A 12525-nucleotide genomic window follows, 5' to 3' on the forward strand; every position below is an offset into this window, starting at 1 on the left:
CAAGTTTTATACAAGTGGACATTTGAAATTGAAGGTTTTTTGGACAATAGCTGTAAATTAAGCCTAGAATTTCGGGCTTTGTAAATATTCGTTCTTGATTTTGGCAAACTAAAATCTTATTGACTGTTGTTGGGTTCAGCCGACTCAGAATCGTTATCATTTTCAATCCCATCTTTACGAAAATTGTGCTGGATTTGTGCGTTCCACTATGTCACGGTTTAGTATGACTTATTTTACTTGCCTGTGCGTGACGTAGTTAAAATTATAATATCTAAAAACAATTTGGGAATGCACCGATAACTATTTTATAAGTAAGAAGAACCTAAGAATTACAAAATCTGTGGAAAAGGCTGATTTTTTCGAAAAGCACTAGCACGTTCACACAGTTTATAATTTTGTTGTTTACATTGTAAAGATAATCTAAATAACGTCGTAATATCAAGGCATCAGTCACCGGTCGTAAATTTCGGCGATCGCGGACAATGATTCGAAAGCTATAAAATTCAGGGTTGCGATTTGCGATGTGGAAAGTGTTCTAGCATGATACTAGCTCGTAAAAATGTACACATTTATGCAAGTTGCGCAAAGTTTCCTGAAATTTTGGAAAAAATCTCGGAAATTTCAGGAAAATTTGAGAGGAATTAAAATAAACTTTCATTTCGAACCCCATACGGTACTTACAAAAATACCTATATCAAATTTGTGAAATATTTCCATGCGGTAATTTCGCAATTTCGGAGACTTTCCGACAGCACATCAGTACCTATCCTATAGGTAGGTATACTATGTACCTATGTATAAGTATAAATGCTAGACAGTAGTCACAAAGTGCAACGACATGACACGAGACCTAGCGACTACATTATTCCATAACGGAACTGGAACGCGATGCTATAACAAAAAACAAAGGGCCCAGGAGGGCCCCCAGCAGCCGCAGCCCTAGAAAGGGCACAGAAGAGACACGCCCGTAACGGTCGGTGAAAATACCGCCAAAAATTCTGCAGGGATGGAAAGGCATCTCAATACTTCCAGAATGTAATGAAATACAGAACGAAAGTACATTTTACAAGTCAGAATAAAACGCAAATTATACAATTAATGAAAGAAGCGACAGCAGAGGTAGAAGATATTAGCCAATCGTTACAAAAATGCGTTTACTACTAACTTTGACATGCATGAACTATATCAATACAAATAATTTTCACATGCCATAAGGCCGAACATATCATGGGGCAATATGTACACTTAATAATATCTACTGTACCATATGTTCTCGTGAATAAACTTTCATTTCTAAACTTTCATTTCATAAACACCTACCTAAATCGCGTAGCATGCTAGCCCGAAGGTTCATTGACACGATACAATCCAATACCATGTATTCACAATACCCAGCGGACCCATTTCACAGTGCGGGGGATTGCGGGCAATGCGGGCTGCGGGTCACACCGCTTCCCGATTGAGATTGGAATGTGTGACGTATGTAAAAAGGTTTGGGGACAAATAACTTTTCTTCTTGTTATTCTGTCTCCTTGTCCTTGATAACTGTGACGTGTTGAAGATATCGTGAGCTGAGGGCTACCGCGAAAACCGAAATTCGCAAATAGGGAGTATTACTGCAATGTTTTGCCGCCAGAGTGCAGCAGTATTGACTTAAGTATACCATAGAGTAACTTATACATATTACTGTACCTTAAACTGTTTTTTGACAAGATTTCGCAGACAGTAAAATATGACATTGATACATCAGGCGGTTTGTTTACAAAGGGCCTACCCGGGACACGCGAAATCGAAACTCGGCTATCTGCCGCTTTATCGCTCGAATATGCAATAGTGATAGAGAGGTTAGATAACAAAATTTTCGACTCTCTCGTTTACGGTAGACCCTTAGATTGTGACTTATTGTAGGAGTGGCGCCCCCTACGCAGAGTTTCGCGTAATATTCCCTATTGCGGGGATCTTTCTCTTTGCGAACTTGGATTTTCGCGGACATAGCCCTGATTCGCTAATAAAAACGTAGAAGTCTTGCAAAATATGTACCACAAGTTTTCTCTCCTGTGGGCAATAGTTAACAGTTTGTACTTTGTGGACATGTAGGTAATAATTTTATCATAAGTACTTATCCCAATAAAAGGAGTACCTTTTCATGTGGATAAGGGTTAAATAAGAAAATTACCCTTTAACTTTTGGGTTTGTCTACAGGAAAGACGCGAACACAGTTTTGTGTTTGACCCACCTAAGTACCTAAATGTAAATAAGTAAGAAAACCATTACCTACAAAAAAATCGTAGTTTTATCGTAGTAAATAATTACCATTTGATTGCCTGTACTAAAAAAACTATGAAGAGTCCCTGCCGGCCTAGCCAAGCTGACAATCGCTATCGCTTCGGCAACGAAACGCTTTGTGCCTCTCTATCACTCTGCTATCTATATTAGTGCGACGATGACAGTAGCGTTTCGATCGAAGCGTAAACGATTGGCACGTTGGCTACGCGCCCAGCACTCCTAGCACATGATTGGCGCGACAGTATCTCGCGGCGAGATAGACTACCCGTCTTTTTCTAACTATATTAATAAAGGAGGGATGGGTAGTCTATCTCGCCGCGAGATACTGTCGCGCCAATCATGTGCTAGCCCGGCAGGAAAGAGCAATCAGAGGGGGATAAGAAAACGGTTGCCTTTTTCCAGCTGACTGTACCAAAATGCTAATTAAAGGGTCGGAGTGATATTAAACGACCCGAGACGGGATAAAGACCTCATTTGGCCTCCAGTCCGAATAAATACGGTAAATTATTAACCCTGATGGTTAGCCGTTTGTAATAAACCCTCTTAAGGGCCACTTGCACCATTCACTGACCCGGGGTTAACCGGTTAAACCTGGAGTTACCAAGTTACCAGTACAATTTGACACTGGGTTAACGGTTTAACCGGGATAGTGGGCCTAAGTAGCATATTGCTCGAAGAAACAATGGCCTCTGAGGGCCTACCACAAAACGAAAACCGAAATTTCGTTATCTGCCTTTCTGTCACTCTTGCCTAATCGAGCGAGCCTAGAGGGTTGTTGTTATTGTTGGTGGTTGTTGTTCTTGTTGTTCCATATTTTTAATCCATTTTGGATTTTGTAGTTTTTTAGCTAACTTTCGTTGCAAGAAGTGGTAAGTTAAAATTTTGTTAATAGATTTAGTTTGATATAAAAAGGTGTACCTAAAGTACTATAAATCACTTCTGAAGACTGTAGTAACTTAATATTTTCACTCTAAAAGTGCAGACTGGTAAATCATCTCAGGGCCCGATTCGGATTTTGTAATAGATATCTATTAGATATCTTTTGGACATCGCCAAGATACGATAACTATATGTTTAAGATCTAACCTGTCAAATTTGACATTTCCGTGATTCTGGAGATACTCTTGAACGATTTCCATAAGATATTACTTAGAGATCTAATTCACATCTATTAGATATCTAACACGATCTATCGTAAAAGTGACATTGGTTGCCCGAATTGCGCTGCAAAAGAGAACTAGTTGAAATCTAAACTATAACGTATCTAGAATGGATCTAGTACGTGTCGTCTCTTGTGAATATCTTGAAGTTCGAATACGGCAGTCATATTGCTTTATCCTAATAAAAGGACTCGCTAAAGAAACTTAGTACTTACTTAGTTCTAACTTCTAAGGCAAATGGATTTAAATCTAATCCTTTGTCGGGCTAACAAAGCCTTCATAAGCAGTGTTTCTGAAACATGTCTGTTTCAGGATACCTCTTTACTTAGCTTTCAGGGCGGACAAAGGTTAGTTAATTTATAATAAATGAACAGTAAACACTCAGGTACCTACATAGGGTTGCATAGTTACCTATCTTTGCTCAGACATTTACGATAATTAGGTAAGGTCAATGTGGCTAATTCCGTCATAGGGCCTATTCCGTCATAGGGGCTATTCCGTCGAGGGACTATTCCGTCATAGGGACTATTCCGTCGAGGGACTATTCCGTCATAGGGACTATTCCGTCTATACTAGCGTTTTTCTCGAACAACAAACTTAATTGATAATTTCATCGACAAAGCAGCGATTACTTTTAGTGGGGCGTGGTATATCATGTAGTGTGTTAGTTTTAAGCTGTTAGTATTAAACATAACGTCGAACTGACTGGTTGTTTAACTTACTCTGGCTCCGCCGCTACTGCCTTCCTCCAGGGATCGGATACCGGTATTTTTTGTATGGGAACGGAAACCAAAGGGAAACGGTATTTTTTCGTTCTTTGCTAATTACTTCATTTCTAATTGAGCAATCTAATAATACGAAGTCGTAACCTAAAAACACAACTGAGTCCTACATTTCGAGTATAAAATAATTCGAAAAATATGGTTATTTCTAAGTTTTTGCAAGAAACCGGTTCCGATCCCTGCCCTCCTCAGATGGCGATCCTGGCAGGTTTGCCATGTGAGGTGGGGATTAAGACAAACAACTGCTTGCTATGATATTGGTATAATGCACCTCAAATGATACATGTGTAGCCTTATATATTATTCGAACACTGTATATGTGTGGGTAAGGTATATAACACACTATAGTCTATTTTTTTATTCGGTAGACTGAAATGACAGTTAATAGTATGAAATGACATTTCATGTTCATACTATTAACTGTCATTTCAGTCTACCGAATAAAAAAATAGACTTTACATCAGTTTCAGCAATCAATAGCAGATGTTTTTTTCCTACGATTGAAAATCAAAGAAATATACGCTCGTGGAAGGAATAGCCCTTATAATTATGTATTTTTTTGACCCAAAGGTTGACTAGTAGGGAATGCCTTTTAGCATTAAGTCCGGTACCACCAATGCACTGTACCCTACGACGATTTATCATTATATGTAGCAGCATTATAGAAATTCTTCTGAGAGGCCTTTTTCCGTCAGAGGGCAATTTTGGCTAAAATATTATCATATTTAATAAACGATGATGACATGTGTCTTTTTAAGAATGTTCAACAATTTTCAAGTCAGGTAGGTACTCAATACTCATATCGAATTTCTGCTCACTTTGCTAAAAACTTTTTTATTAAAAAAACTCGTCGCTACAATAAAATCGAGGAGTTCGAGGACATTGACAACTTTATAACTTTTTTAAATCGATCCTTCAAAACTCTCGTATTACAGCAATTATCGTTATTCGTTAGCACACTTTAAACATTAGTCGATGAAATTAAACTGTTTATTTCCTTCAGACCCCGTATTATTAGTTACTAGCGACCCGCCCCGGCTTCGCACGGGTTAACAAATTATACATAAACCTACCTCTTGAATCACTCCATCTATTAAAAAAAACCGCATCAAAATCTGTTGCGTACCTAGTTTTAAAGATCTAAGCATACATAGGGACAGACAGACAGCGGGAAGCGACTTTGTTTTATACTATGTAGTGATTACCGTACACAGCCGAGCATTCGCTTCTAACCATTTATATTACAACTCAAAATTCTTAACAACTGGTAGTGCCTTTAAACCAATATTTATGCGGAAATAAAAATACACGGGGAAATATGTATGGGAGCCCTCAAGACACCAGAAGGGATTTTAAGTGGACTGTATGTTAGGAAATTAAAATAAGAAAGTACTTGTTTGACGCCCAGATTTAAGGATTAGGAGAAATGCCTGCGCACATACCTGGTGATCTCGTTGTAGGATTCTTCAGCTGGCCAGCACTTTATAAAACCTTTCCCAAACTTCAGCGTCAGTACACCTGTGCCACTTTCACTCCGTTTGTAACAGTTTTTGCTAATTTCACATTACATTTTGATTTACTTCAATTAGAAGATGCGTTTAGGTCCGCATCGATTCAGGAACTGATTCGCCAAGATGGCGTCTCATAGAAACTGCCGTGAAGCGAGACGGTAATACGGCTTTGTGCGCGTTGGCAAAGGATAGGTAGCTTGGAAGGGTATAGAACGTTTCACAAGTACCTACATTTAAAATAATAGGAAAAAACTACCTTAAATAAAAATATCAAATTTGAAACTCAACATCCCCCCGGCCTTGAAGGAACCCTTCAAAGAAAAGGATGTAAAGAGCCAAAGTGCTCAAACTATAAAAAATATAATCGCGGCATATGGTCATTGTGCCAAGTTACTTGCTAAGTTCGTAGTAAAAGTACAAAACAATAAATTAACCTAACACCTCAACCAAAGAAAAAAAAAAGGTTAAAAAATAATAATGCACAACAATCGTGCCAATAAACTAAGAAGTACAACGTACATATAAGCTAAGCTAACTTAAGTATTATATTTAATTGGTCTATATTAGACGCGAGCTAAACCTAAGATACTTAACTAAAATAAGACTCCTATTGAGTCGGTAACGGACATAACCGTATGACTGGACGTTTATACGTTCCAGTCTTCGTCTTTACTTCCGCCACGCGTATGACTCCGTCTTGGCTATTAGGATAGACGTTGGTTATAATTCCTATTGGCCATTGTAAAGGCGGAGCGTTATCAACGCTTAATATTACTACGGTACCAATTTTAATTGGATTTGAAGGAGTATTCCACTTTTCACGTTGTTGCAAATTATGTAAATACTCCGTTTTGAATCGCTTCCAATACGACTGCACTAGTGAGTCCATTAATGAAAACCGTGACAGCAAATCGGGGCGTTCATCAGATAAATCAGCCGCGGGTAAAAATTCCAACGGAGACGTGGTCAAAAAATGAGAAGGAGTAAGCGCGAGCGGTTCGGAAGGATCAGAGCTTAAAGCATACAAAGGACGGCTGTTAAGTAAAGCTTCTACCTGAGTAAGGACTGTTTCCATCTCCTGAAAGGTTAGGATCTGCTTTCCTATTACTCTGAACAGTAAGGTCTTAGTGCTTTTTATGTTAGCTTCCCATATACCTCCGAAATGGCTAGCGGTAGGAGGATTCATTTTCCAAGTAATGCGATGTTTCGCGAGCTCGTCGCTGAAAGTTTTATAGTAATCGTCCGATTGTAAAAGATCGTGAAGCTCTTTAAAATAAGCCTTTGCGGATACAAAATTTGTCCCGTTATCCGAGTAAACAAAGCTACAGGGACCTCGTCGCGATAAAAAGCGCTTGAAAGCGTCTATGAAACAAGCAGAGGTTAGATTTGAGGCCAGTTCTATGTGAACGGCTTTCGTAACGAGGCAAATAAAAAGGCATATATAAGCCTTAACGCTGCGTACGCCACGTTTTCTGTAAGGAGTAACATACAGAGGTCCAGCAAAGTCTATACCCGTATGCATAAAGGCCTTACATTGCTCTAAGCGACATTTCGGCAAGTCTGACATAAGAGGAAAAGTAGGTCTAGGATTTAACCTAAAACAGCGGTTGCATTTTTGTGTGCGTTGCCGAACAACGCGACGCGCGGATATAATCCAAAATTTAGTTTTTAATATTGCAACTAAATGTTGAGGCCCTGCGTGCAGGTTATTGCGGTGATAAAAATCAATTATTAAATCTACGATATGACCTTTTTTAGGTAAAATTATAGGGTGCTTAGATGCGTAATCGAGCGATGAGTTCGATAAGCGACCTCCAACGCGTAAAATTCCATCGGAAAGGAAAGGAAACAGTTTCTGTAACTTTAACGAGCATTTGCGTCCTTTTGAAATGGATTTCATGTCAGCTGAGAAGTGTGCATCTTGTACCGCTCTTATAATTTCAAGTTCAGCGGTATTTAGGTCATTAGCGGTAATTACATCATTTCGCGGTAACTTCTTTAGAAACCGAAGCACATAAACAGAAATTCGAAGAAGTTTGTTCCAAGTAGAACAGCGAAGGGCGAGCGTCAAAAGAGGGTGATCAATTTTAGTGACCTCCGTGGTCACGTGGGACAAAGTTTTCTCTTCGGGCAGGTGCGACCGATTTGGAACGAACCTTTGCATAGGCCAGCACTCTACGGGTTGTGATAACCAAGCGGGACCTTTAAACCAAAGCTCATGCTGGAGCAATTGCGAAGGAGTAAGACCACGTGACACGCAGTCACCAGGGTTTTGCGAACCTGCAACGTGATATAAGTTGTCAGGTGAAATATTTGTTTGAATTTGCGAAATGCGATTAGCGACGTAAGTGTCAAATCTATGTGGAGAGGCGACCGACCAACATAAGGCGACCTCTGAGTCTGAAAATGCATAAATATTATTTATTTTATGCCTATTCGACATAGTCTCGTAAACTTCCTTAAGAAGTTTAGAAAGAAGTAATATTCCGCAAAGTTCCAAACGAGCAAGAGTGACTTTGGGTTTAGCGGAAGCGACTCTAGACTTTGAGCAAAGCAACGTAACCACGGGCGGCTCGTCGCTATTCACGACGTGTGAATATATAACACAGCCGTATGCGGATTCGCTGGCGTCGGAAAAACCAACCAACGAAACTTGAGACCTCATTTCAATGCCTAAATGACGAGGAAAATTAAGCTGAGATATTTGCGGTAGCTCGGCTAAATATTGTTGCCACTGCTTAACAATGTGCGAGGGGAGCTCTTCGTCCCAATCGATAGAAAGAAGCCAAAGCTGCTTAATAATCAATTTGGCATACAAAATAACTGGGCCGACGAGTCTTAAGACATCGTACAGGCGTGCGGTAGCCGAAAGAATGGCGCGCTTGGTACAAACGGACGGAGGACTCGAAATGTCAAAAACAAAGCTGTCTCGTGCAGGTAACCATTTCAAACCTAAAACCTTAAAAGTACTTCCGTCATCGAAGGAAATAGATTTAGATTGTCGGTGCGACTCAGGTATATGTTCGAGCAATTCGCGTGAATTCGACGACCACTTAAGTAAATCGAATCCACCTGCCTTGAAAAGGGCGATCAACTCATCTGCTATCTTAACGGCTTCCTCGGGTGAAGAAGCAGAAGAAGCGAGGTCGTCCATATAGACATCTCTTTCGAGCACAGAGGCTGCCTTCGGCCATTTGTGCCGCTCATCGGCAGCTAACTGACGTAAAGTCCGAATTGCCAAAAAAGCTGAAGGTCGAAGTCCAAACGTCACACGCGTGAACGTTAACACTTCGAGCGGGTCGGTATCAAAAAACCGATATAAAATCCGTTGATATTTGCGGTGCGAAGAGTTCACATAAATGCATAAGTACATTTGTTTTACATCAGCGAAAAATGCTGTTTTATAAATTCGCACATTTAATAAAATGTGAAAAATATTCGCCTGTAGGTTACATCCAGAATACAAAATATCATTTAAAGATAAACCTGTATCTGTCTTTGAACTTCCGTCCAGGACCGGTCTCACTTTTGTACTTATTTTATCGCTACGTAATACAGGGTGGTGCGGTAGATAAAATCCAGGAGTGTTAGATTCGTCATCAGTTGACGCGCGGGTGAGTATACCTTTATCAAGATAGTCGCGAATAACTTCGTCGTATCCAGATTTAAGTTCAGGATTTTTAGCGAATTTCTTTTCCAAAAGTAAAAAACGCCTTTTTGCGGTGTTAAAGGAATCGCCCAATGTTTGAGGATCGTCTTTAAACGGAAGGTCCACGGTATAACTGCCGTCAGTATTACGGACAGTGGTTGAAGCGTAAATATTCTCACATTTTTGATCTTCTGGACTTAAAAAAGTACGCGAAGGTATTTCTTCTACTGCCCAAAAGTTCTCAACGAGCCTATGAAGAGGATCGCTAGTAAACGCGCAAAGAGTGCGAGAAGCGGTAGGCGGGTTAACTATAGCGGCGTCACCCATTATTACGTACCCTAAGGTCGTTTCTAAAGCGGTAGGTATGGTAGGATCCGAACTCTCGATTTTCTTAGAGAGCAATATTTTGCAATAAACATTAACCCCCAAGAGTATATCTATAGGTCCAGGTTCCGAAAAACCATCATCGGCGAGCGTTAAGTCACGAGCAAAATCCACAACCTCCTTATTTACACGCGAGTCGGGTAACTGTGAAGTTATGCGATCTACTATCAGCGGGCGGATCGAATATTTATAAGAATCATCTAATAAAGATGAAAAGGTGAGCGCGGTATTGCCCTTTGTCTTGAGAGTTATTTCTCCCAAGCCAGAGGCTTCAGTAATATGTAGCGGTTTATTCATAGCAAGCGAAAGACGTTTGCAACAAGCGACAGTAATATAGTCCGACATTGATCCCGGATCAATTAACGCGCGAAGGATATGCGTGCGGTTTAAGGAATCAATAACCTTAATTTTAGCGGTTGCGAGTAAAGCGGTGGTTAGGCATGGACCACTATTGTCCTTACATGCCATAGTGCGGATGGATGCGGAATTTACCTCATGAGGAGGCGGCAAGCTATTTTCGACCTTAACTGCGGCAATCGCAGAGTCTACATTAGCTTGAGCGGGGTTATCGGCCCGTACACCTGAACAGGCGGGGGTCGAGTCATAAGCGGTAGCGGGTGCGGGAGTGACAACATTATTTGTTGTCGCGGGAAAACAATTATTAGAAGCGGGTGCGGATACCACTGCACTAACGTTGCAGTGCGATTTCTCTTTCGTATTGAAATGTAACATCGAATGATGTCTCAACGAACAATGAGAACAATGGCGCTTGGAAGTGCAAGCATTCGTCTTATGTTTCACACTTAAGCAGTTGTTACAATAAGCGTTTGATTTTATAAAATTAAACCTGTCGTGCGGTGTCATTTTATTAAAAGATTGACATGAATATAAATGCTCATGTTGTTTATTTTTACACAGTGAACATTTATCGCTAGCGCTTGTGCCGTTGGCCGCATCTGTGTTTACAAACGATTTAGTTTTTTGCAACAAGCGTTGTTTAGCGGAATTATCAACCGGTTTACTAATTGTCGCATTTGGAGAACGGGATAAAACTTTGTTTTGTTCTTTGATAAACTCAATTAAATTTTGATAAGAAGGAATCTTCTCTTTGCGGTATGTAATTTCGAACAATTTAATTGTATCGGAATCCAACTTTTGCAGCGCTAAATGTAACAACATGAAGTCGGTTAAGTCACTCAGATTCAACTGCTTAAGGGCTTCGACAGACGAGTTAAATTTATTTATGAATGAATCCAAGCCGGCGGCGTTGGTTGCGGTTAATTGTTTAAATGTTAGCAGCTGATTAAAATACGCTGACGCTAACGAACGTGGATCATCGTATTTTTGTATTAATGCGTTCCAAATAATTGGATAATTTTCAGCGGTCGTGGGCAAGCCGGAGCAAACATTTGCTGCGTTGCCAATTAATTTGCCAACCAAATAGTACACCTTTTCGCTGTCAGTCAGCGATGCGTTTTCGTGAATAATACTTTTAAACTGTTGGTAAAACAAAGGCCAGTTTTTGACATCTCCGTCAAAAGAAACTAACTCCAATTTAGGCAGGCGGCATTTTGGTTTCGGAGAATTTGCCGGTTCAGAGGGAATCTTGGATTCGTTATCTATCAGAACTTGCTTAATATAACAAAACATTTCTTCAAAGGTCGTCCATGACTCGTAATCTATTTCAGAGTCAGGGTGCAGTTGCAATTGCAATAAATTATATGACTCTAAGACGGCTTGGTAGTCTTCACGCATCTTGTCTAAATTTAATGCACTCGTGTGAAATGCCCTATATTGTGTAGGATCGGTTTCCGCCTTGTAAGCAAGTTCCAAGATGTTTTCTACGCGCTTGTATATAACGTCGCGCCGAACTGTATAGAGGGCTAGCTGATTTTTGTTTGTATTGTAATCATCGCTAGAAAAGCCTTCGCTGCCTTTTCTATTCTTTGAATTCTTTGTCATTTTTATTGAGTAGGTATGAATAAGTTTTGCAATCAAACTAAAATTAAACCGTCGTAAATAAATAATGTACCTACGAGTTATTTGTATGAAGGTGTAGTGTACTATTTAGTTTAGCAATTCGACTAAACGTATTTATAGTATTTATATGGATGGAATAAAATATATGCGATTTAAATAAATGAGTTCCTGTTGAAAATAGGTATACCTAACGAATACTTAGCTGCGGTCAACGCCGTTATATAGCGAACGGAATATTTTTCTACCCGAAATATTTGAGCGAGCGGCGTGGCGTTATACTGTGCCGTGCAATCGTATAGAAGCGAAACGAGCGGAATGAATGAACGTAGCCGAACAAATCCGAACTATCACGAATGACTTGAAATAAGTATTTGCCTATTTCCAAGATGGCTAACAATTATGAAACGTGAACAAAGGAAAAGTGGAACACGTGTATAAGTATGTTTGTCATAAAAATAAAATAAAATAGGTAATAACCTACGATCTATCGTACTTCGCAACGCGGAGCGGAAACAAAATGAAATAACTGCCGATGCGGGAGATAAAATAGGATAATTTGACAGAATATTTCAGTTACAAAGCACAATGACCATATAGCTAGCGGGATATTTATGACAAATGGTTAAAAATCCGGTTCGAAGGACCAAAAATTTATGGTAGTGCCTTTAAACCAATATTTATGCGGAAATAAAAATACACGGGGAAATATGTATGGGAGCCCTCAAGACACCAGAAGGGATTTTAAGTGGACTGTATGTTAGGAAATTAAAATA

This window comes from Cydia amplana, chromosome 12 (assembly GCF_948474715.1).
Source record: "Cydia amplana chromosome 12, ilCydAmpl1.1, whole genome shotgun sequence".
Classification (NCBI taxonomy): Eukaryota; Metazoa; Arthropoda; class Insecta; order Lepidoptera; family Tortricidae; genus Cydia; species Cydia amplana.